The 25,126-nt window shown below is 38.7% G+C and overlaps 1 long non-coding RNA gene across 2 annotated transcripts in view; it reads right to left on the bottom strand.

Moving 5' to 3' along the window:
* The window catches only part of LOC120517961, a 53,231-nt gene extending 28,527 nt beyond the window's left edge, over positions 1-24,704 (bottom strand). Inside the window, exon 1 of one of the 2 annotated variants that reach the window (XR_005631151.1) lies at positions 24,373-24,704. This is a non-coding gene — a long non-coding RNA (uncharacterized LOC120517961). Of the gene's footprint in view, positions 1-7,089; positions 7,226-24,372 lie in introns of those variants that run through there. The other variant, XR_005631149.1, reaches the window with a different exon arrangement.
* Between the last annotated feature and the right edge of the window lie 422 nt (positions 24,705-25,126).

Raw genomic sequence — 25,126 nt, 5'->3', positions numbered from 1 at the left:
AGTGGACTGGTGGAAGTGCCATGGACAAGATGAAATAAATTAATGTTGACTTCAGAAAGTCCCGTGTTGTTCATAGCCCTCTGCACATCAAGGGTTCTGAGGTGGAATTGGTCAACAGCACCAAAATCCTTAGTGTACACCTGGCAGCTGACCTTACAATTAACATCACCTCCATAGCCAAGAAGACGTAGCAACATCTCCATTTTCTTCAGTAACTGAGAAAGACAGGCCTACCTCCTTCCATTCTCACCACATTGTACAGTTGCACCATTAAGTGTGTTCTGACCAGCTGCATCACTGTCTAATAAGTGGTGCCTCTGACCTTAAGTTTCTACATCTGAAAGAACACCATCCATCCATCCATTTTCTAACCCGCTGAATCCGAATACAGGGTCACGGGGGTCTGCTGGAGCCAATCCCAGCCAACACAGGGCACAAGGCAGGAACCAATCCAGGGCAGGGTGCCAACCCACCGCAGGACACAGACAAACACACCCACACACCAAGCACACACTAGGGCCAATTTAGAATCACCAATCCACCTAACCTGCATGTCTTTGGATTGTGGGAGGAAACCGGAGCGCCCGGAGGAAACCCACGAGACACGGGAGAACATGCAAACTCCACGCAGGGAGGACCCGGAAGCGAACCCGGGTCTCCTAACTGCGAGGCAGCAGCGCTACCACTGCGCCACCGTGCCGCCCCTGAAAGAACACATAGAAGATAATTTCATTAGGATTCTCATTAAAGAGATCTTAATTACGTCTTTCATCCACAAAGCCTACAACATTTTGAATGACTGGTCTCACCTTTTCCATGGTCTCTTTGTCCTGGAAGAAACTATTGTAGTATCTGAACCAGCTCTGCCAGGTTCTGCAACAGCTTCTACCACTCTGAACTCTGTTCTGCTCACCTCCCATGAGATCTGTTTCTATTATTTTATTTACATGTTGTACATTGATTACATTTGTTGCTACGGCTGTTTTTATTATTAGTCTGTTATTATTTATTTATGTATATATTACTTTCTATTTCAATTTATTACTATTTGTTATCTCTTATTTATTTTTTATCTCTTATAGTAAAATAAAGTAAGTTTTTTACTTGTCTTGCACCTGTCCTGAATTTATGTATATGTTGCTCTGAGGTCCCGGGGAATGTCTTTTTCTGCCTCAGTATCTGCAATACACTGTATAGATGGTATGACAATAAAAGCACTTGACTTGGATCCATTGTTCATGGGTTTGAATGCCACACATGTTCATTGTTTGCATGAAGTTTTAATGTTCCCTTTCTGTCTGTGTGGGTTTACTTCCAAGTTCGCTGGTTTTCCTGCCACATTCACAACATTATACAAGTAGGTTTTGTTAAATGGTTATTGTATTGTGGCCCTGTGTGGGTGTGTGCATCAGTAGGTGCTAAGATGGACTGTCATCATATCCTGGGCTGTTCAATGCCAATGTGTAATGGTGTTGGGAATAGCATGGCCCACACTCCCATCAGGACCAAGAATTGGACAAATCACAATAAAGATTCATAATAATAAAAGGAGTATAATTTGCTCTTTCTGGAATATTTGTGTTACATGGGCTTCATGTAGAACAGCTGAATACAACAGGGCAGTGAAGGATGCATTTTATAAGACCAAATCAATTTTGACATTCTGTCCCACCTCTCTTATTTCATTACACTCAGTTCTGTTAAGACTGGTACATTCTAAGCCTGTCACAGTGAGAGTTTGTTCCTTTACATGGTTTTCTTACAATTTAATGGCAAATAATGACATTATAAACATCATCACTTTAGATATTAACCTCCCCAAACCCCTGTGTTTCTCACAGACATCATCTTTTGCAGTAATTTCAAAAAAGTCTTTCCACTCTGCTTCACTCTTTTATGAGGAAACTTTTGTTGTTTTCCACACAACTCTGACCACTGTGCCGCTCAGGCAGAGGAATCCTTCAAAATGCTTTGGGGAAGGTGAAAGGTTAGCAGGAGGTCAAAAATAACCTGAGTAAAAGCTACTGTGCCCTCTAGAGATCTTCCCTCTGAATTATAAAAAGAAAAGTTGGTGTCAGACCTGCATCTTGCACTTTTATTATATTGTATCTATGGTCTTTCACCGCCCCCAGCAAAGAAACAGATGGCAATCTATTACCATGTACGGTGAGTACATTTTAAAACAAGTTATACAACATTATACATAAAAGTTCAAAGCTGGATTAAAATGCCATTTTCCTTCCTTTTCCATGATGTGTCAGCATTTTCTTACACTCGTCATTAAATATGTGTGGGCTTTCTTTTCTGTTTTTGGCTGAAGCTTTGGCTTTCAATGTTATAACATTCATTCTCTAATTGTGTTTGTTTTATGGTGCAAACTTGGTCTTTGCATTTTCTGCTGTGATGAGTCATGGAGTACATATGGATGTCAGTTTTATTCGAAGGCAGTGTGGAGACACTGGCAGATTAGTAATGATATTTACAGTACATTGAAATGAGAAACTCTTCTCTTTGCTAATCTTTTTCAGATAGTTTTGCTGTTATCAACAATTAAAAGGACGACTGGTTATTTTGTAATGATGATGATGACAAAACTAGAGTAAAACATTCAATCTACATATCTATATACATCTATATATCAGATCAATGGTGTATGTCAGTATAGCAGATACGGTGATTTTAATTTTGAATCTGATTCTAATGTGGCTTGTGTCAGGGACAGGCTTGAATGGGTTAAGAAGACTGGCCAGCTGTGAAGCTAAAGTGGAGATCTGTATGTAGGAGGGTTAATAGTAACAGACACCTGAGGTCAAGTAGCATTTCCTGCACTTATAGAATGTTACAAAATGAAAAAAAAAAAAAAACAAAAGAATCATACAATGACCGTATACGCTGATGAGCCAAAACATTATGATCAGCTGCCCAATATACCATTGTTCCAACATGTGCTACATAAACAATCCCTATCCACTGAGGCATGGACTCTACAAGATCAAGTGTCCTGTAGTATCTGGCAATAGGATGTGAGCAGTTACAAGGTGGAGCCTCCGCAGATTGAGCTTGTTGTTCCAACACATCCCATAGGTGCTTGATTAGATTGAGATATAAGGAATTTAGAAGCCAGGCCAACACCTTGAATTCTTCACCATGTTTCCCAAACCATTCCCAAACAGTTTGTGCAGTGTGACAGGAAGATGCCACCTCCATCATGGGAATAGCATTGCCATGAATGGGTATACCTGGTTTTCGATGATGTTTAAGGTGGTGAAAAGCACCAAATTGACATCCACATGAAATCACAAACACAGAATTTTACAGCATAACATTTCACAAAAGCACCACACTCCCTGCGTATCCCTATCTTATTCCCACAGTGCATCCTGGAGCTATCTCTTCTCCAGACAAATGTTTGCCCAGGGTTCCACGAGATGCAACAGAAAATGGAATTCATTGGACAAGGCAACCCTCTTTCATTGATTCAATGTCCAGTTTTGATGCTCATAAGCCTATTGTGGGCACTTTCAATGAAGGACAGGGGTTAGCATGGGTGCTCTGACTGACCTGTAGCTACACTGTCTCATATACAGCAGGGTTTGATGCACTGTGTCATGACACATTATTCCCATAACCATCATTAAAATTATCTGCAATTTGCGCCACAGTAGCCCTTCTGTTGTTTTGTACCAGACTGGATAGCCTTTGTTGACTTCTTGCTTCAATGAGTCTTGGCCGCCCAACACGATGTCAATGTTTTGTGTTTTTTTCCCTCCTTGGAAGACTGTTGGGAGGTGCTCACCTTGGTGGGCCATGAGCACCCCATAAGCCTTGTGGTTTTGGAAAAGCTCTGACCAAGTTGTCTGAATATACTGTATTGAGGATTTGTTCTGTTCTGTGTATTGTATTGTATTGACCCCCTTCTTTTGACACCCACTGCATGCCCAACCTACCTGGAAATGGGTCTCTCTTTGAGCTGCCTTTCCCAAGGTTTCTTACATTTTTTTCCCTACAGGGTTTTTTTGGGAGTTTTTCCTTGTCTTCTTAGAGAGTCAAGGCTTGGGGGTTGTCAAGAGTCAGGGTCTGTTAAAGCCCATTGCAGCACTTCTTGTGTGATTTTGGGCTATACAAAAATAAATTGTGTGTGCGTGTATATAACTTGGTGCTTATTAAAGTTACTCAAGTCTTTACACTTGTCCTGAACAGAGCTCATGCATTCACTGGAACATACATTTTCACAATAAAATCTGTAGTTTCGAATATGAAATAGAACAACTGAATCATTAAAGAAAAATACAAAAACAAACAAAAGCTGACATCCATCTTAAGGTATCCATTATGCCCTTGCCACATACAGCTTCTACTGCAGGTATGATGTCATAATGCAAATCTGCAAACCTGAAAAAAACTTACTTGTAGTAACACTATGGCCATGATAAGAAAAGAAAAAAAAATCTGTCTTTCTTTTAAATTACTTAATTTATTTTCATGAGCAGGATGATCACCTGGGGCATCATGTATAAATGGTGTGTACACAAAAAAATGTTGCGTACCAACGTTTCCACGTTCAAATCGCAATGTATAAAACCTGAATTTGGCGTAAAGCCACATACATTTTCACGGTAGCTCCAACCCTGGTGTACGCAAGTTCTCCGCTTGGTTTTGCAAACTGGCGGCACCCAGCGTCAAAGCAGTGCTTCTGTTCCAGTGTGGTTTCCCTTTATTTTTTAGATCCCTGGCGCGGCTTTATCATATACTTTGAAATTAACCGCATACTGTTTATTAGTTTAATGCATCTGACTGTAATTAACCTGTAACAATATAATGGTCCACAGAATGGTCAAACTATTCAAAATACCATAGCTGCTTTAGCGTTGCTACTCTCACTGCACCTTCTTGTTCTTCTTCTTTCAGCTGCTCCCATTAGGCGTTGCCACAGCGGATCATCTTTTTCCATATTACTCTCACTGCACCACTCGGAGTATATATATATCACTGTATCTGAGTGGGGAATCACAGCTCTACAGCAGCTGACTGAAAAGAGAATTATTGGTATACAGCATCTAGCATACGCTGCCTCAGCCATGCTGTCTATTGAACTGCTCTCATACAGCAAATGCTTCATGGAGGCCTGAAGCTTTATTCATATAGCAAAGAGGTGCGACCAGCTCTGGGCAAAGCATACTCTTCCTTACTAGCTATTACTGGAGCCAATTTAATCTTATAACAGCATTTATTTCTAGATTTTCATACAAAGAATGTTGCACAAAGTACAAAGTTACTGCTTTAACATGTACATTTCTGTGCAGAGAGGAAAGCATGTAATTTCAGTACAGTTATTGGGCCAGCATTTAAACCTAATCATTTGGAGTCATGAGGTAGTATCATTAACCACTGCCTGATAAACCACATTTATAAAACCTAATATGTGAAAAAATGGAAGAAAACATCCCAGCTTCCTATTCTGATTAATTGTGAATACAGTTCAAGTATCGTTAGAGTTACAGTATATGAGAGTTGCCCTGTGCCTTCTTATGATTACACTGATACTAAACAGCATGTTAATCAGCTTTAAAGTTAGCCTCTTACATGGTAAAGCAGGAACTGTATGCACAAAGGCACATAATTTCACGTCCTTTAATTTAAACACCTCTTCTTACCAGAGGAATTTAAATAATGATGGCTTTGTTTTTCCTCCAACCGTGTGGGATTTTGCTCATGCTTTTATGAATGAAAAGGAAACTGTTGTTTTTCTTCCTTCAAAAAATGGATTTTGTGCGTCTTTGCTAGCTTGCTCTGTGATGTCTGAGGGTAACTATAAGCTAAATGAGGGTACTGGAACTCTAACTTTTTATACGGTTGCAAGAACAGCAGACACTTGCCCAGTGTACACAACATACTGTTTTTTCATATCTGCAGAAGCACCCTCCACACACACACACACACACACACACACTTATTGATCCATATCCATTCATCTATCCATCCATCTACCTGCTAAGCCTGCTTAGCCAGAGCAGGGTTGTGAGGAAGCTGGAGCCTATCCCAGCAAACATTGGATGCAAGGAAGGAACAATCCCTGGACAGGGCGACAGGGAGAACACACAAACACACACCAGTTTAGCATCACCAGTCCATATAACCCTGCATGTCTTTGGACTGAAGGGGGAAACTGGAGCACCAGGAGGGAACCCACAACAGTTTGTGCAGAACATGTCATTGCTCTGTTTACTTTGACTTTCAACCAGTTTAATCCCTGAGACTGCACTAAAAATCTAACGAGGGTGCCATCCTATTTAAGTTACCTTCATTTAAGTGGCCATGGCAAATTGCTAATGTTCTCAGTCAGAGCAATAAAATGAATTAGTTCAAATGTCAGATAAACTACTATTTGTCACATTGCAAACAGGAATGTTTGACCTCAGTGCTGTTCCAGGCCAGCCCTCTAGTGACCAACGGAACAAGAGGATATCAAGACCGGCTTAACAAACAAATAGAGGAGCTATAAATCCAGGCTGCATATGTTATGTGCCTATAGGAGGGTCCCTATTATATTCAGGAAGTGGACCAGAATGCATTTAACAACTTATAATCAAGGCCTATGAATGTGGATCTTTGGCTTACATTTGGTTTATTTTAATTTTACTGTATATGCAGTGGACCATTTAATGCCTGATAAAATGTGCTTATTTTTTAAATAAAATGCGTAATTATTCTCAGTAAGAACATATTTGTGCAGCATGAGCCAATTCTTTAGAATGACCTGTAACACACAGTAATAATTGGCAATGAAGAAAAGAAAATAAGATACAATGACTGTGGAAGAGTGAATAGATTTTTAGCTTATAAAGAAGTCAGAATTAAAGGGGTTTAGGAAACTAAAATAGTATCATTATTACCGTGTGAGCATTAATATCAATGATCCATTTTTCTTTCCGTTACACCCGCCAAAGTCTCATTTATCCTTAGGTGTGCATTGTTATTAAAATAATTATGTTAGCACTTTACTGGTAGCAAGTTATAGTTGTAAACAGATCATAACATTAAAATAGGCACATAAACTCTTACTGGGACATGGGAACTGCTTGTACTTACTTGTTTTGGGCCATAGTCTTTCACTGTTACAGAATTCACTCCAACACTTTCTGCGTATCCAGACTTCTTTTTTCTTTTTTTTATCAGCACAGTCCTAGGGAGCAGCTCTGAGTCATGGGTCTCCTGCACTGCTGACGGCCCCTCTACCACAGCAGTGCATTAGTCCGCGATGCCAAAGAGGCATGATTCCAGCTTCCTGTGACATCATTCTTGCAGTACAGAACATTAAGCATTTTGCAATCTATTAAATAATGAATATCCATCTCACTCTAGTGTAGAATCAGAGCTTCCTGGGGTCCACTGGAGAATATTAATTATTCTTGAAGCCATGTCATCAATTCTGATTTTAAATAAGTTGCCTGTTTAGTTAATTGACTTCTTTATACAGGTAACTTTATGTGTGGCTTTTCTAAAGGTTTATTTTGATGACAATTTGGATATCAAGGATTAAAGGGTAGCGCCAAACAGGGATAGGGTCCACAATGGTTGTACAGACAGGAAAATCAGTACTGGCAGTAAGAAGATAAACCTCAAATATTTAACTGGTTAGTCAGAAGAGCTTTAGGCAGGGGCAGCAGAGACATTAAGACAGAAGTGTGACTAGGATGTAGACATTAGGCAACTAAGTAGAGATGACTGAATGACTTTCACTGCACTCTGTAGACTCTTAGAAATAATGGTTATTTAAAGGCATTATATGGTTCTTTACTGGGTTGTGTGGTTCCTCATTGAGCCATTTCTTGACAAAGAATCATCTCATTCTGGGAAGGGTTCTTTGCACATAAAGTTGGTTCTTTGTGCTTTGAAAAACTTTCTAAATATGAAGAAAGAAAATCTTTAATGCATGGGAAGCTACCAGCTGGACACTAAAAGATTAAGAAAATCTATGCTTAGCCAGTGCGACTGCACATAAGCAGCAAGAATCTATTAGAAATCATTACCTACTAGTATTTCACAAATCTGTTACCATCTAGCCATGGTTATTTACTGTATGGAGCCTGTTATAGAGCTATATAAATAAATAAAGGTTCTTTCTGGAACCTTCATGTGGATGGGTCATTTGGGAACCCAAAATGGTTCCTGTATGGCATCACCGTAAAAAACCACTCTGGCACCTTTATGTTTAAGTGTACATGTAAATATATTTCGGTTATGGGTTACTTCTATTTTCTTCAGTTCATTTTGGGTTTTGTACATATTTTTGTCTTCTGTCATTAATTTTCATGAGGAATCTGGTTTTATTGTTTCTATGTTTTTGGTCCTTTGTGCTATTTTTATTAAAGTTAATGAAATGTAATGTCATGTTGTTATGCAATGGCATTTGGGATCAAATGCTCGAGTGACTGGAGTAAATTGTGAAACTAGCCACCACAGCTTGACAGCTAATAAATAAAGTAAATGCTTTGAAACAAAAGTGTGAAACACTCACAGTGGTTGCTGCTATTGCTCTTAGTGGTTAAGTACTTGAGTCTCATATTCCTCTGTGATGGGGCTTCAACCTGCAAAAGGACGTGGAGCCAACCTGGACAGCAGAGAGATGAGCTAGTGGCACTGAGGAATGAAGAACAGAAGGATAACAGCAAGAGGAATCAAAGTCTGATTGTTCTTACAGTATGAACCAGTGCACCCAAGCCTGAAGAATGGACATATTTGAATATTTGAACTTTTATTGAACTATTTACTTATTGATGGTTTTATTGTGTATTTTAACCATTCTCATTCTTTCAAATATCTTGGTTTTAAAAGTGGTGCTTGGAATTTGTTTATTGTGAGTTTTAGAAGTGATTTTAGTGGTTTTAGTGCAGTGCACACAGGCAATGTCACAGACCTTGAGTCACCTGTTGCACTCGGTTGCTTTCATACACAACTGGTGGCTTATGGGAGGACAATTATAATGGTTGAGGTCCAAGACATTGAGTGATTTTAAATTGAATGAATAATTCAGAGTATACACCTGAGGGCATGCACATGCTACTTCGAGGTTGATTGAGATGTTTGGCTGATTGCATATTCATTTCAGAAGCAGGTCAGTTAAATGCTTCATTCACACCTCGGAGTTGGTAGTTGTGGCAGCTGTGGCAGTTGAAAAAGGGAGTCTGGGCAAGAGAACAGGAGAATGAAAAAAGAAGAAAGAGAGCCATCTTTCAAAAGGGAATGATTTATCATGATGTCCCGGCTAAATTGCCTATCTTAGCCTTATCCATTGTGCTCCGATCTAACTGGCTATCCATCTCACCCATTCACTACCTAATAGCTAATATATGGAGCAATGATGGCTACCATTGCATTATCCAGGTGGATACTATACATTGGTAGTGGTTGAATTGAATCCCCTCTGTCTATGGAAAGTGCTCTAAATAGCGAGGAAAATGCTATATAAATGTAACTAATTATTATTATTATTATTATTGATAAATGTAACCCATAATTATGGTAATACTACTATTATAAATTACTTTTTTCTATCTGTAGTGAGAGGAAACAGAGAGAACATGAATAGTTTGAAAGCAGGACAGAAGACACGCCAACAGACAGCAACCAGCTTATATTTTCATGTTGGGATAACCAAGTTAGAAAAGTTAAAACAAGATAGGGGGTGCAATTGTACACTTCCAGTCCATTGAGCATCATTCTTCTGCCTAATGGGGAGACGACCCAGGTGCTGGCTAAGTGATCTGGTCTTTTAAGGACTACACAAGGATCAGGGTGATCAGGGATTAAAGCAGCTGCAGGAGGGAGCTGTAGTCAGTTGTCCCTGTATTAAAAAAATCTACTCCTGATGTAAGACTAGATGGACAATTACAAAAAAAAAAAAAACCTCCAGTGAGAAGACTTGTTGCTCCTTCAGTTAGGAAGTGAGTTGGGACCAGGGTTCACTGGCAGCCATCAGCAGTTGGACAATGTGAGGAAAAGAAGTCAGCCTTGTATGTCAGAGAGAGATATATAGAGACCAGGGGCCTCATGCATAACGCCGTGCGTAGAATTCGCACTATAACATGACGTAAGCACAAAAGCCGAAATGTGCTTACGCACAGAAAATTCCAGATGCAAGAATCTGTACATACTCCAACTTCCGCGTTCTTCCCCTCCATAAATCCCGATCAGCATGAAAACTAACTTCTCCCAGAATTACACCTCTTTGAATATGCAAATCAATATAAATAGACCTTAAGCTCAGCGTTGTGTGAAAGGCAATGGCAAAAGCAAGAGAGAAAATATAAGAATTTCAGCGAATACCAAGTGGAGGCAAAGAAAAACGTACTATTTGTTGGTTTATACAATGGTATAATCAACAAAAGGAAGTTGATCGAGTAACATAGCTTGTTGAAGAAACAAGCTCAAGTTCACAAAGTTGCACAGTGCCTGACATAAAAAAGAAGTTGTCACATATCAAAGTCGCCGTGAAAAGGCAAGATGCAGCCCACCGTTTGAGTGTCATATGGAAGCTCATTAGGGTACAGTGAGAAAAAAAGGCACAGAGTAGGAAAAAAGCACGAAATGTTAACTTCAATCTCGAAATATCCACTTTAATCACGTAGTTTATTTTGTCATTAAAGTATAACATAAACTTCATCTTAAAATCGTTTAATTTACTAGTTTCTCAAATCCCATCGTAACTAATGTAGCCTGTTAAATGCTTTGTTTTGTATTTGAAACCTATGTGTGTGAATCACTACGTGCTTCCGTTCTTTCTCTTTCTCCGACAGGACACAGAATCCATTACATTCGTGATATTACAGCTTTCTGAATAATTAAAATACTGAGATGTATACGTGATATCTTTTTCATGATGATAGGAGTTAAAGCATGTTATTAAACAGGGGAACATGGTGCGTGATTGTGTGTGATCTTCGATGAAATTATTGTAGCAGTACTGTCTCTTTCAAACATACTATCATTCAATTCCTGTCCTTACTTTTCTTTTCCAAATACCCAATCGCCACACAATCAACTCTGTAATAGATGTTAAGCCATCTGTAAGCTTACAACAACGATTCTTCAGAACTTTTAAGGAACATTGAAATATCTTCATAGTATGTGTTTAATTATATTATCCATCTATCCTTCCAGTGTCACGCCAGCCTCAGCAAATATGCAGCGCAAAGCAGGAACAATCCGTGAACTAGCTAGTGCTGCGGCACCGTGTCCTCACATGTTTAATTATTAACAATGCAGATTATTTAAATGAAGTTAAAGTTGTATCTGTATAATATAATCAACATATTTTGCTGCATTTTATCTTAAAAATGATATCATCATCATATGTAAATACATGCTTTATAAAGTGTCTCAGGTTGTGTGATATTATAACTGTATCTCAAGTTTACAGTGGGGTAATTGTACTTATAAGTACAAACAGTTCTACAAGGAGCACTTGATGGAGTGCGTTTATAGTTCTTGGGATGAAACTGTGTCTGAACCGCGAGGTCCGTACAGGAAAGGCTTTGAAACGTTTGCCGTGGCTGAGACAGAGTGAGCTTGATGCTGTATACTGATAATTCTCTTTCCGATCAGCTGCTGCTGTGATTCCCCACTCAGATACAGTGATATAAATACTCTGAATGGTGCAGTGGGAGTAATATGGAAAAAGATGATCCGTTGTGGCAACCCTTAACGGGAGCAGCTGAAAGAAGGAAAAAAAAGTGTAGTGAGAGTTACAACGCTAAAGCAGTTATGGTATTTGGAATACTATGGCTATTCCCTGGACAATTATATTGTTACAGGTTAATTACAATCAGATGCATTACACTAATAAACAACATGCGGTTAATATCAGTGTATTTATAAAGCCGCGCCAGGAATGTGGTTCTAAGAAATAAAGGGTAACCACACAGGAACAGTAGCGCTGCTTTGATGCTGGGTGCTGCCAGTCTGCAAAACCGAGCGGAGAACTTGCGTACGACAAGGTATGATGCACCGTGGAAAAGTGCGTGGCTTTATGCCAAGTGTAGGTTTTATACATTGCGATTTGAATGTGGAAACGTTCTTATGCAACATTTCTGTGCGTACGCACCGTTTATACATGAGGCCCCAGGGGAGGGGAAGATGAGACATAAAGAAAGAACAGAGGAAACAGAACTTGTTTCATTTTCTTATTTTAACTTTGTTTTGCCTCGGTGGGTTTTCATGATTTTGCACATTTTGTAGATAAAACAACAGTTTTGTATACTTTTGGCCTGCTTAGCATTATTCTGGATGTGGAGAGCCACAACAAAGTTATTGCTTCTGTTATAATGTATACAGTGATTACTCACTAAGCACATCTTTAACTAAATGAAACCAAGTATTCTAAGTAATCATGTAAATACAATAATCTTTGATTTTTAATTTAAAATGTGTGCTGTTACATGGGATACATTGCCAGTACACCATAGCAATGTCTAGCAGCATCAGATACTACTATAACATAAACACTGATTGCTACTGTATAAATATACTCTCTAATTCAGGACCTAAACTAAATGATATGATGTCTGCGTGTAAGTTTTATTCTTGATTTTATTTGGCTAAATTGTTAGGATTCCTCCTTTTATTTTCAGAACTCTGATTTTGACAGCTACTAATTCACACACTTTGAATTACTCATCATTAGCTCACATATCACATTGTTTTTTGAGCCAGTTGAGATGATCTTATGCTAGCTTCTCATTGTTCTAAAAATTTGTTATACAATCCAATACAATAAGAGCTTTGTGGCTCTTATACTATAAATTTCTCCTAATGTAATTTTGTAATGGTCTATTACAGGGGTCCTCAATCCCAGTCCTGGAGAGCCGCAGTGGCTGCAGGTTTTTGTTCTGACCTGGCTGCTTAATTAGAAAGCAATTCTTGCCAATAAAGCACTAACAAGCTATGAAATTAAATTAACTCTGCTATGTCAGGTCATTCTCATATCCTAGATTTTCTTTCCCTTTCTATCATGCAAATGATTTGAAGGCTAAAATGGACGAGTAATTCTCAGTCCTTCACTTTTTTCTCTTCATTTTTCTTCCAAGTATTTAATTAAACCCAATAGTGCAGATAAATACACACAGGTGTAAATGTAAATAAGCTAAATGGAGAAATGCTGCTCTCTCTTGTCATTTGCATGTTATTGATAATAAGGAGCAATTAAAATAGCTGTTTAAGACAAAATTAAGCAATAAGGGCTCAAAATCACTAAAGTGAAGCAGAAGTGTTACTTTAGCAATAAGTGCTTTTATTAAGCAACTGGGTTGGAGCAAAACCTGCAGCCACTGCGGCTCTCCAGGACTGTGATTGAGGACCCTGGTCTATTGGAAAAAACTTTTCTTTTTTTTTTTTTAATTTATTTATTTATTAATTTTATTACAATCAATACATAGCAATCAAGTTTTTACAAAAAAAAAAAAAGAATTATGCTAAGAACAGATCGATCCCCACCCTTGAGAGAGAGAGCAAGCCAAACGGTGTAAAATTTAAGGCTTTTAAAAATACCTAAATCAACAAATTCTCTGTGCTTTATAAAATCATTTCAAAATATTACTGATTAGATCCTGCCATGTTTTGAAAAAGTCTGCACAGATCCTCTAACTGAGTATTTGATTTTTCCAATTTTAAATAATATAACACATCAGTTTCCCACTGACTTAAAGAGGAGAGTTTGGGTTCTTCCAGTTTATCAGAATAAGTCTGCGTGCCAACAGTGTAGTGAATGCAATCACAATTTGTTTGTCTTTCTCCACTTTAAGACCCTCTGGAAGAACCCCAAACACAGCTGTTAATGGGTTAGGAGGGATTGTGAGTCCAAGACTGTCTGAGAGGTAATTAAAAATTTTTGTCCAGAATAATGTTAATTTGGAGCAGGCCCAGAACATGTGACCTAGTGAGGCTGGGGCTTGGTTGCAACGCTCGCAGGTTGGATCATGCCCTGGAAACATTTTGAGAGTTTTAGTCGAGACAGATGTGCTCGATATATAATTTTGAGTTGTATAATTGTATGCTTTGCATATGGAGCTTGAGTGAATTCTCTGCATTGCTACTTTCCACTCCTTTTCTGATATATTAATTGAGAGGTCATTTTCCCAGTGTCCTCTTGGATCTTTGAAAGGAAGGGATTGTAAAAGGATTTTATATATTGTAGAGATGGAGTCTAACTCCTTGAAATTGAGCAATAATTTTTCCAGCGTGGATGAGGGTGCAAGATGAGGAAAATCTGGAAGGTTCTGTTTAACAAAGTTCCTGATTTGAAGATAGTGAAAGAAATTTGTAGCTGGAATGTTAAATTTGGAATGTAATTGTTCATAGGATGCAAAGACGTTGTCTATATAAAGATCTCTAAGCAAGTTAATTCCAAATTTTTCCAGATATTAAAACTGCATATGTTTGTGAGGGTTGAAAGAGGTGGTTCTTTTGCAGGGTGCCACAGAAAGAAGCTTCTCCGTCTTAAAATGCTTTCTACATTGGTTCCAGATTCTAAGTGAGTGGAGCACAATTGGGTTATTAGTGTATTGCCGATAACGTGTGTTTATTGGAGCACAAGCAAGGAATACAAAGAAGTACTGCAGGATTTTACTTCTATTGCGGTCCATGCCTGTGTATGTTCTTCTATTTGTGTCCAGGTTCTTATCGACTGTATATTTGCGCCCAGTAATAAAACTGGAAGTTAGGTAGAGCCATGCCGCCTTCTGCCTTTTGTCTTTGTAGGGTCGCTCTTTTGATGCGTGGATGTTTAGAATTCCAAATAAATGAGGTTATTGTTGAATCTAATTGCTTAAAGAACGATTTATTAATGTATATTGGTATGTTTTGAAATAAAAAGGAGCTTAGGAAGAATATTCATCTTAACAGTGTTAATTCTTCCAGCTAGTGTGAGATGAAGGGTTGACCATCTATGCAAGTCTTGTTTAATTTTTTCCATACAGACGACGAAATTTTGTTGATAAAGAGCTTTATGTTTACTTGTGATGTTTACCCCGAGGTATTTAAACTGTTCTGCAATGATAAAAGGAAGGGTGTCTAATCTAATATTATATGCTTGCGAATTCACGGAAAGAGTACACTTTTATTCAGATTAATTCTGAGACCAGAGAGCTTTTGAAATTCTGTGAGTGCTGCTAAGACTGCAGGCACAGAATTTTCTGGGTCCGATATATACAGTACCATGTCATCTGCATATAATGAGATTTTCTGTTCCAGTCCTTCTCTGCTAATCCCCTTTATCTGATCAGTATTTCGACAATGTATTGCCAGTGGTTCAATGGCAATTGCAAACAGCAGTGGTGACAAAGGGCATCCTTGTCTTGTGCCACGCTCTAGTTTAAAGTAGTCTGAGCAAATGTTATTGATGCAAACTGAAGCTTCTGGGTTAGTATACAGTAATTTAATCCATGCACAAATGTTGGGCCAAACCCAAACTTCTCCAAAATAGTAAAAGGTATTTCCATTCAATCATGTCGAATGCTTTTTCTGCATCCAATGATAATAATATTTCTGGGGTGTTTGATTTAGTTGGTGAGTATATTACATTAAACAGGCGTCGAAGATTTGAAGATAAGTGTCGGCCCCTAATAAATCCAGTTTGGTCTTGTGATATTACTGAGGGGAGCACTTTCTCCATCCTTCTAGCTATGATTTTAGAGAGTATTTTAACGTCGTTATTCAGAAGTGAAATTGGTCTGTATGATGCACATTGTAATAAGTCCTTATTTTGTTTTGGAAAGACAGTGATTAGTGCTTGGCGAAAGGTTTGTGGAAGAGATTGGTTATCTCTGGCTTCTGTAAATGTTGCTAATAGGAGGGGAGCTAGCTGAGCGGAGAATTTCTTGTAAAACTCTGCCGGGTAGCCATCAGGGCCTGCTGCTTTTCCACCTTGGAGTGACTTTATAGCATCCAGTAATTCTGATAATGACAGAGGTTTATCGAGCTCCTCCACACTAATAGCGTCAATTTGTGGTATCTGTAATTTATCCAGAAATGCATTAGATTGTATATTGTCTTCTTTAAACTCAGTAGTATATAGGGATTTATAGTAGTCTCTAAAAGTGTACATTATATTATTGTGTTCGATGATTTTATCTCCATTCGTGTTAGTAATTACCGAGATTGCGTTGCGCACTTCTTGCTTGTGAATTTGTTGCGCTAAAAGCTTATTAGCTTTCTCTCCATGTTCATAATAATGATGTCTGGATTTGTAAATTAGTTGTTCGGTTTCTTTAGTTTTTCTAAAACTTTTCTAAAATAATTTTAATGTGTTATATTGTAATTCATCCGTTGACTCTTTTGGTTATAAATGTACTGTTTTGTCAATCTACTAATGATTCTGATAAAGGAAATGTTATCAATGTACATATGGATTTCAATTCTAGTTTTGCTTCTGTTTTATTCATTATATATTACTAGCTACAGTACCTGTCAAAGACAGGTAATAGGATAATTAAAAAATGTTTGCTATCTCCTGCCCTACATGTACTTTCAGGGCCTCTCCTCTGTATTCCCGTGTGTCTGAGCCTCTCTTCACTGGCACTCCCTTTCTTGAATGTGTTCTCGCAAAGCCTGCTTCTCAGACTCTCATTATTTTCAAGGTGCCTTTCTCACCTCCTGTTTGATTTTATACTTTCTGCCTTTGAAGGTGACTCTCTCAGAGTGTTTTTACTTCTCCTCATGTCTTCGTGTCACCAAAGCCAAACTGATTAATCAGATTCCTCTGATGGACTAGACACACAGATGTAGTGTTTTTATGACATAGGTGATGCATCTAAACCATTTATAGAATAAGTGAAAACTCAACCTTTGTCATATAACCCAAAAAAAATATTATTGAGTCAAATAAAATGTGCCTTCAGTATTTATGTAAGAATGCAGAAACATCTTTAGTATCACAGACTTACTGAATGAAGACTTATAAATGCTGAGCAGAAAAGCACTTGTCATTTTCACAGATCAGACCTCTGCAGATAGCAGTTAAGTTTTGTCTGCGCTCTAAATATAAAGCACGGCAATGTCAAAAGTCTTTCTACATGCCACAGCCAACTCTGCAGATGTGTGCTTCAGTGTTTGTTTCATGGTAAGCTAAAGGTTTTTTCTCAACATGACTAAAAACAAGTAAATTCAGTGAGCCTATCGGTTTCTAAATTTTCAGTTATTGTAACAGTCTGCTTCTGCTGGAAGTGGTTATGTTGTGTGGCATGATATGTTTTTATGTGTTTACACTTATACAGTTATATACAGTTATAGCTACTCAGTCTATAATCTTAAACACTGTTTTGATTTTTCTGCTTCTCTCCTGGGTTTTATTCAATTAACCAGTAAGTGCTAACGAGAAGGTTGGACACAGAGTAAGGCCAACTCTGTCACTTTATACTTCACCAACAGTAACCAAGTTTCCATCCAAGGAGTTTTTGCGAAAAAATATTTAGCGCTTCAAATTTTAGCTGATGGAAATGCTAATTATCGATAAAATGTTGTACATGTCGACATAATATTTTTCCGTTTAACTTTAGCACATAAATTTAATATCGATACTTCAGATGTTGCAAAAACTACATTGGAAACACTTTTTGTCGGAAAAAAGGGCTTTAACGCAAATAAATGTGTCACATGATACATTTTCATCAAGTGCAATCAAAACGAGAATAGCGGAGCGGTTCGCATGGTCTGATGAAGAGACTTGTTATTTCTCGTGATGAGCCAATGCAGTAGCGGACAGGCTGGGTCTCCTGCTACTAAAAGGGGTACCAGAACTCCCTCCACATCAACTGTAGCCTGGGGGTGTCTCTCAGGATGTCTAAATAATACAAAAATCGCAAAGGTAATTTACTGTGCCAGTCAAAATATTTAATAAACCGTGTGTTTCATTATCTAAACATTTTTTTTTATTATTAAATGGCAGATGTTTTAGCATATATGAGAAATTCTCTCATTAATATTAACTTTAGTTTTTTTTTCATTAAAGTCGTTATTTTGTATTAATTCAAATTTCAGTTTTAATTAAAAACCTTAAGGGAAGCAGGTTACAGTACTAATTCAGTTGTTATCGCACTGAGAAGGGATGTTGAAAGGTAGGCTCACCTGTACAGATCCAATGCTGCAAACACAGCTGCATCATGGGCACTTCCAGGAGTGCCAACGCAAATGTCTCGTATCATGCACCTGTCATCAACAAGGGCCTGGAGAACAATAGATGGCCAACCTTTGCGATTAATGTAATCGCGGTAGCCTTCCGTCGGGGGAAGAATAGGCACATGCGTGCCATCCAGCGCACCGTAAATCTGTGGCACAAGATGCACCAAGGAATTGCGGTATGCAATTTCATTGGCCTTCGCTACAGTTGCAAGTCTGATATAACGCTGCATTAATTTTTCTTTAATAGAGGTGCACACAGCATATACACATCGATAGACGATAGTTTTACTAACCCTGAAAGTTTCTCCAACTACTCTATACTCGGTGCAGGTGGCCAGCTTGTAAAGGTATGATGGCAATCCGCTTTTGGGTTGGAACCGGTGGTCGGTTGCAACCTGTGATGGGCGCAACATCAGGACTGATGAATCCACACAACATCTCAAACGTCGGCCGTGTCATTCTAAAATGTTGCAGCCAGAGATTTTCTATAAAGTGTCTCTCCACCACCTCCTCCCAGAAGGTCTTATTCCGTCGTCTCTCCCATATCCGTGGGTTTCGTCGCACACTGGGGTACTTTCTTCGAGCTCTAGGGCTATCGGACAAGCAACTGCTTCATTCTGCTGTCGTCTTCGGATATTATGTACAATTCCAATTATTTGTGAAACTGAAATAACAGTAAGCTGGCAAATTTCAAAAAACTGTCTGAATAATCTCTCCATTTCTTTGTTTTTGTTTAGGGGAGGGGGTGTAACGTGGAAAACAAAAGGTAGATAATTTGCGACATACACAAAATTATGTATGGAAACGACTCAAGGGCAGATTTATTTTCGCGATACAACAAAACTTATGCGCACATTTTTTTTACGTATATTCTGTTTGTCGATAACAAAATGCCACAAAAAACTGGGTGGAAACTTGGCTAGTGACTACTGTTATAGCAAGGCAGGTATGGGTGAACAGATAGCCTTGGTATGTTTGGCTTTTACCAGTGTTGTATACTAATGAATTAGAAAAATGTATTTATTGTACTTGATCATGTTGCAAGAATATTTCCACTTTACTTGAGTTTTTCTTCAGTGAATTCTGAACCACAAATGGCTACTTTTACAGTGATATACTTTTCTAGACACATTCTTTACTGTAATATTAAATCAAAACAAAACAAATGCACAAAAACACACATTTTACTATAGCCATCTTCCCTTTAGGTAAAGTCACATGTATGAAGTGAGACAAATTTCAATGTGAGACTCTAACATTAACACTCAATCATCGACAAAGTTATTGAAGAGTACACCGCGCAGTAGCTCGTAGAACGGGATGGGGCCAGATGTTGCTGACTGTGGTACAGTGGGTCTGCAGCTGAACAATAGGTGCGTAATTTTAAATAAATAATCGTGCCCCAAGAAGGTGCAGGTGCCAGTTGTGCATTTCACTCCATGGCTGATTGGGTTATCTGGCGGACTGCGCTGCCTTCATGTGCAGAGGCAGGCAGATCTGTCAGGTGCATCATGGCGGCTCTTCGCATTTGTACCCCAATTAGGCAGAAGTGTATGTGAGAAGCCTGCATGGTAAAGGAGATGAAAAAGGGGATTGGAAGAGGAAAGACAGATGGCAAGAGGTTCAACAGAGTGGAGGTTAAAGGACAGAATAGAAGGGCAGGAATGAGCAAGAGCCAGTGTGAGATGAAAGGAAGCAGGCAGATGTGTATGTGAGCACCAGAAGATGAGTGTGTAAACGGCACTCATGGGAGCATGGGAGCAGTAGCAACATTGCTACGGAGGGAAGGATAGCTGCGGGAGTCCAAAGGATTGGCAGTTCAGCGGTGCCATGGGTAGGTGGCGGGGACATGAGCAGGATTGAAGATTGTCTACACCTGTTGGTTGATGTCTCTCCGTGCTGTGAGATTCGAATAGGATACGCTGGAAAAACGTTCATTTTAAAGGGAAGATTCATGGACTGAGATTTCTATAAGAAGATTCCTGCCATGTTTTATTGGATTAATTTATAGAATTTTTAACCTCCGCTATCACAGTTTTATTGATTATTTATTTAATAGAACTTTTGCACTGTACTTATTGAACACTAAGAGTTTGTTTTTGTATTTGTGATAAAAGCACTGATTCACTTTGGCACCAACCCCTTGATTGGAATGTATGCGTCCTCATCTGCCCAGCTCATCTCAGTTACAGCTTTGATGGTGGTGGGTCAAAGAAGCTCCATGAAGGCAAGAGGAACATGGAACCAACCCGCAGTATCGGAATGACACATAGTCACAGTCTCATTTATTTCAACTGCAAATACTGATGCATTCAGATAATGTCCTCACAGCAGCCTGCTGAACAGAATGGAGCTGATCTGCGGCTATAGCAAGGTGTACTTGCACAGTCTCCTGATGTGGTTTACTCAGTTTGCCCAATGTGTTGCTCACATGTCTTCTTATATTATCCAGGGTGTCACAGGCCCAAAACAGATTGTGAAGTAGTTGGAAAAACCCAAAGAAAAATCGAAAGGCCATTCTCTTGAATGTAAAGTAAAGTCAACATAAGCACTTTATTTAAACATGGTTAGTGTTTGTTTAGAGAATGAATATTATTATTGAACTAATTCTGTCCATTTTTATATAGTTCAGTGTTTTTCAAACAAATATTATGGGTCATTTTTGGATCCAGGTAATGCCTGAAAATGTTTTCCATATTCCAAATGTTTGCATTGCAAGAATTCACTTTTTAAGTGGGGGTTTTCAAGAACGTATGACCTCCTTTTTGAAGTGGAGGAAGTATGGACACCTTTCCTATTAGAATCTACACCGTTAAATCAAGATACGATCATTAAGTTGTCCACTCACACTGCTTCAAGTTGCAGTTACTAATTTCACAGTTTAGGCATTACAACAAAATATACATACAAAGAGAAGGTAGCCTGAACGATTTTAAGCTTGTAAGACCTTTGTTTTTTTTTTTACTCTTTGTCATTACCAGGTATGCGGTGGAGTGTAGGACTTTAGGAATCTTCAAATCTTAGGTTGATGTTATTTTATATAATCTTGGTGAATAGGCTGGACAAGCTTATGTGGCTTATTTTATTTGTCACATGCAAAATCATACAGGAATATAAGATGCAATTATTTTTTTCCCTAGTAGATCATAGACCATGCCTAAAGAAAAAAAATAAAAGCAAATTAGTGTTTCAGGGTGGTGGATGGGGAGACTCTTGTAAGGAGAGTCTGCACTGAATAAAATAGAAACCAACATATACCTAGTAGAAGGAAAACTCTTATTTTAAACTGGGGCAGATAGAGCTCGCTTAATCTATTCAGACAAATTCATCTATCATAAGGAAACCGTGATTTCTCACTAGGCAGATTAACCTGGAGAGAGTAGTCCATCTAGGAGAAGGAATACTCCAATTACAACCAGCGAGGAAGGGAACAGAGAAATCGCCATGCCCATTTTTCCCAAGAATATGATTGCTATAAAAAATACTAACACATTACAGTAAAGTACAATACCATAAAATACAACATAGCAGTAGTACAAACATCTAAAACAACAACAGCCATGCAGAAAGCTAACAGTGGTGTTTCTGGATCACTCTGATAGCACATGGGTAGAAATAAGCTCTTACAGTTTATAACAGCCTGAGTTTATAGACTGCAGAGTCTTCTGCCTGACCTTAGAAGCTTAAAAAATTTTATATATATATATATATATATATATATATATATATATATATATATATTTTTTTTTTTTAGGGATGACTGAAGTCCCTCAATATCTTGATGAAGATGTGATGTACAGTGGGAAGTGGAGTCCCAGTGATGCACTCAGCTAGGCACCCAACCTTATGTAGAGTGTGTCGGGCAGCCTCAGCCATTTCCCAGCCAGGACAACTGGATGGAAGGACTGGGGGTGAGAGCACCTGCGAACCACTACCTCCCCTGGGATGCGAGGGGGGAGCCTTCTTGAGTGGCTGTGTCACCATGGATTCCTGCAGGGCACGCTGAGAGGTGGAGTTTGGTAAAGCCCTACTGGATTCTGTGGGGGCAACCAGAGGGAGCTGCAGAGCCCTATACTTGAATTCCACCACACCTGGGAGTGGTTCCAGCTAATCATGATGAGCCACTCCTAGGTGCTGAATAAAGGGAGCCGCCTCACTATATTTGATGGGCGAAAGTCGGGAGGAAGAAGACGCACCTTATCAGAGAGGGAGTGGGGGAGGAAAGAAAAGAGGAAGAAGAAGAATAAGACGACCTTGTCATGTTTGGTATTGTGTAAGAGAACTGTGCTGTAAGATTGGGAATGGAGTGAACTGATTCCCAAGGAGAAGATTAATAAAATGTGTGTTGTGTGGTAAAAGCCTGTGTCTCTGCTTGCCTGTGTTGGGTAAGGCCAGATCTGCGCGCCCCTGGTTCCACAAGAGATTTCCACACATGGATAGTGCAATTTCCATACCAGACAGTGATACACTCAATGAGGACGCTCTCTTAATGGCTCCAAACTATAAGGTCTTTACAATATGAATTCAAAGTTTAAACATCCTCGACTGCCTAAGGTGGCAAAGTATCTGTCTATCGTTATTAAGATCAGAGTCTGTATGTGTGGGCCGTATGAAGTCTCAGCAAGGTATTTAAAACTCATTACCCACTCCACAAGTGTACCATTGGTGATCAGGGGGATTTAATTCCTCTATTGAACTGTCCTAAAGTCAATGACCATCTCCTTGGCCTTGCTGACATTCAGGTCTAAATGACTGGCCCAGCACCACTGTTTAATTATTCTCACCACAATTGTTCTAATGCTCTATATAAACCAGGGAGACACCCTACATTTACTTGTACTTTTGATATCTAATTACAAATAACATCAGATGCTTTGAAAATTCTACGTATTTTGCTCCTGGGCAAATATTACTGTAGTAACTTTTCTGAAAGTTATCTCTACTTTACACTCAAGTATGGCTGCGGAGTACTTTTTGCATCACTGGTTTAGATTTTTCTGCTGGATTCAAAACATATTAGAAATTCTGTTTTCCTCTTCGCTACTGCCGCCATACCATTGAACTATATGGTTAATTTTGTTACTTGTGTGTGTATGTCACTACTGATTGATGGTTTTGGTGGTCAGTTTATCTCTCTGAAAAATCCACTAATATGAAGATATTAGATATTATATTAAAAATAAATTGTTGTTTTTAATGTGGTAATGTTTCATAGTTCTGGAATAACTTATTTGTGTTTTCTTTCTCTTGGCTTCTTTTTGAACTTTTACTTTGTACAGCTAGCTAAATATTTTCAGTGGAAGATTTATTTTGCTTGTCTTCTATGCCTCTAAAGATGGTTCAGGGACCCATCTGTGCCTTGACAGAGATGCTGTAAATCTGCTCATCTGTTTTTACAAAAATGTGGTGGGGAATCCCTTGGAAATGTGAAATAAACACATACAGTGGCACGTGTCATTTATTGATAACATTCTTTTCATTTCTTTCAAAGTATTCTTTACTATCATTCATATGCCTAATGTACTTAAATGTACACACATTCTGATACTTGCTTAATCCAGATCAGGCTCACAGGGGGCCAGAGGCGTTTTCGTCAGCATGGGACGCAGTGCCAGACACAACCCTAGATGGGACACCTGTCCATTGCAAGACAGTGTAATATTAAGTACAGAAAGGAAAATCAAGGGAAAATGCCATAAAAAGTCATATTGTTCGTTGAAGGTCACTCAAATAATAATGAGGCAAAGGATCTGCGCTGGTATCCCGAAGGTTGCTGGTTCGAATCCCCGTCACTTCCAAAAGAGATCCTACTCTGCTGGGCCCTTGAGCAAAGCCCTTAACTTTCAATTGCTCCAGGAGTGCTGTACAATGGCTGACCCTGTGCTCTGACCCCAATTGGTATGCAAAAACCAAATAATTTACTTTGGGATTAATAAAGTTAAAAAAAAACAAAACAAAACAAAACAAAACAAAGAAGACAGGACCAGCCGTGATCATTACTCCTCAACATCTCACCAACAGCCAAATTAGCATTTACTCAAATTCATCAAATCATGGTCAAGGTATACAATACAAAAATAAACATTGAATATAAAGAAAAAAAATCAAAATAATGCATTTTTATCTTGCTTTTTAAGATGCAGAAAAAGTTTATGGGTAAGATGAAAAAAATATCAAATTAGAGATAAATAAACATGTTACCTGTCTGCATCTGGGCGAGCCATTAAGCCAACACCTGGTGTCAATGCCTATAATAAAAGTGCAGCTTTCCCAACAGCAGCATTTCCTGCCATAGGTCAGCTTATTTTCTCTTCCTTTCACTGTTAATTACAGCCAGTGCTTCTGGACTACTTGAAGAGAATTCAGAAGCACTGTGCCTGCTGACTCCCCGGCATGTCTTCTCTTGTATCGTGTCTGCTTTTCTATTCCATTTTATCCTGTGCACATCCCTCAATCCTTGTGTCGGCTGATCCGCTAATCAGGGTAAGAGAGTTATTTTCGCGAAGGGGTTAAGTCATCTCTTGAGTGCTTACACGGAGGGGAAATGTGTTTGACATACGCTGAGCACACACAGTTGGGGAGACTGAAACAGCAGGATACAATTAATGACTATGAAGGAAGATTGTTACAATATGGCTTTCCTCTGCCTCACCTTCTGCACTGTAGTCCTTTCATATTTCATTGTTTGGGAAGAGTTAGTAATATTTTTTTTTATTCTATGTTTTGGGCAGGATAAATTAAATGTGGTCTTCCTCAGCCGCCTTTTTTTTTTTTTCTTTTTTTACATTTCTGCAGAGGAATGATGGAATGTGATGGGTTACACCACAGTATGCAGCCACAAGAAAAGAGAAAGAAGAAAATCTAGGAAGTATTAAAATTTTGACTAAAGTATAGAGATCTTTACATAGATTAGATTATTAAGGCTTTCTTAAAGAGAATTAACTGTGCTTATATG

The sequence above is a fragment of the Polypterus senegalus genome, chromosome 17 (assembly GCF_016835505.1).
Source record: "Polypterus senegalus isolate Bchr_013 chromosome 17, ASM1683550v1, whole genome shotgun sequence".
NCBI lineage: Eukaryota > Metazoa > Chordata > Cladistia > Polypteriformes > Polypteridae > Polypterus > Polypterus senegalus.
Note: the sequence above shows the minus strand (reverse complement) of the source record. Positions and strands in the feature narration are given on the sequence as shown.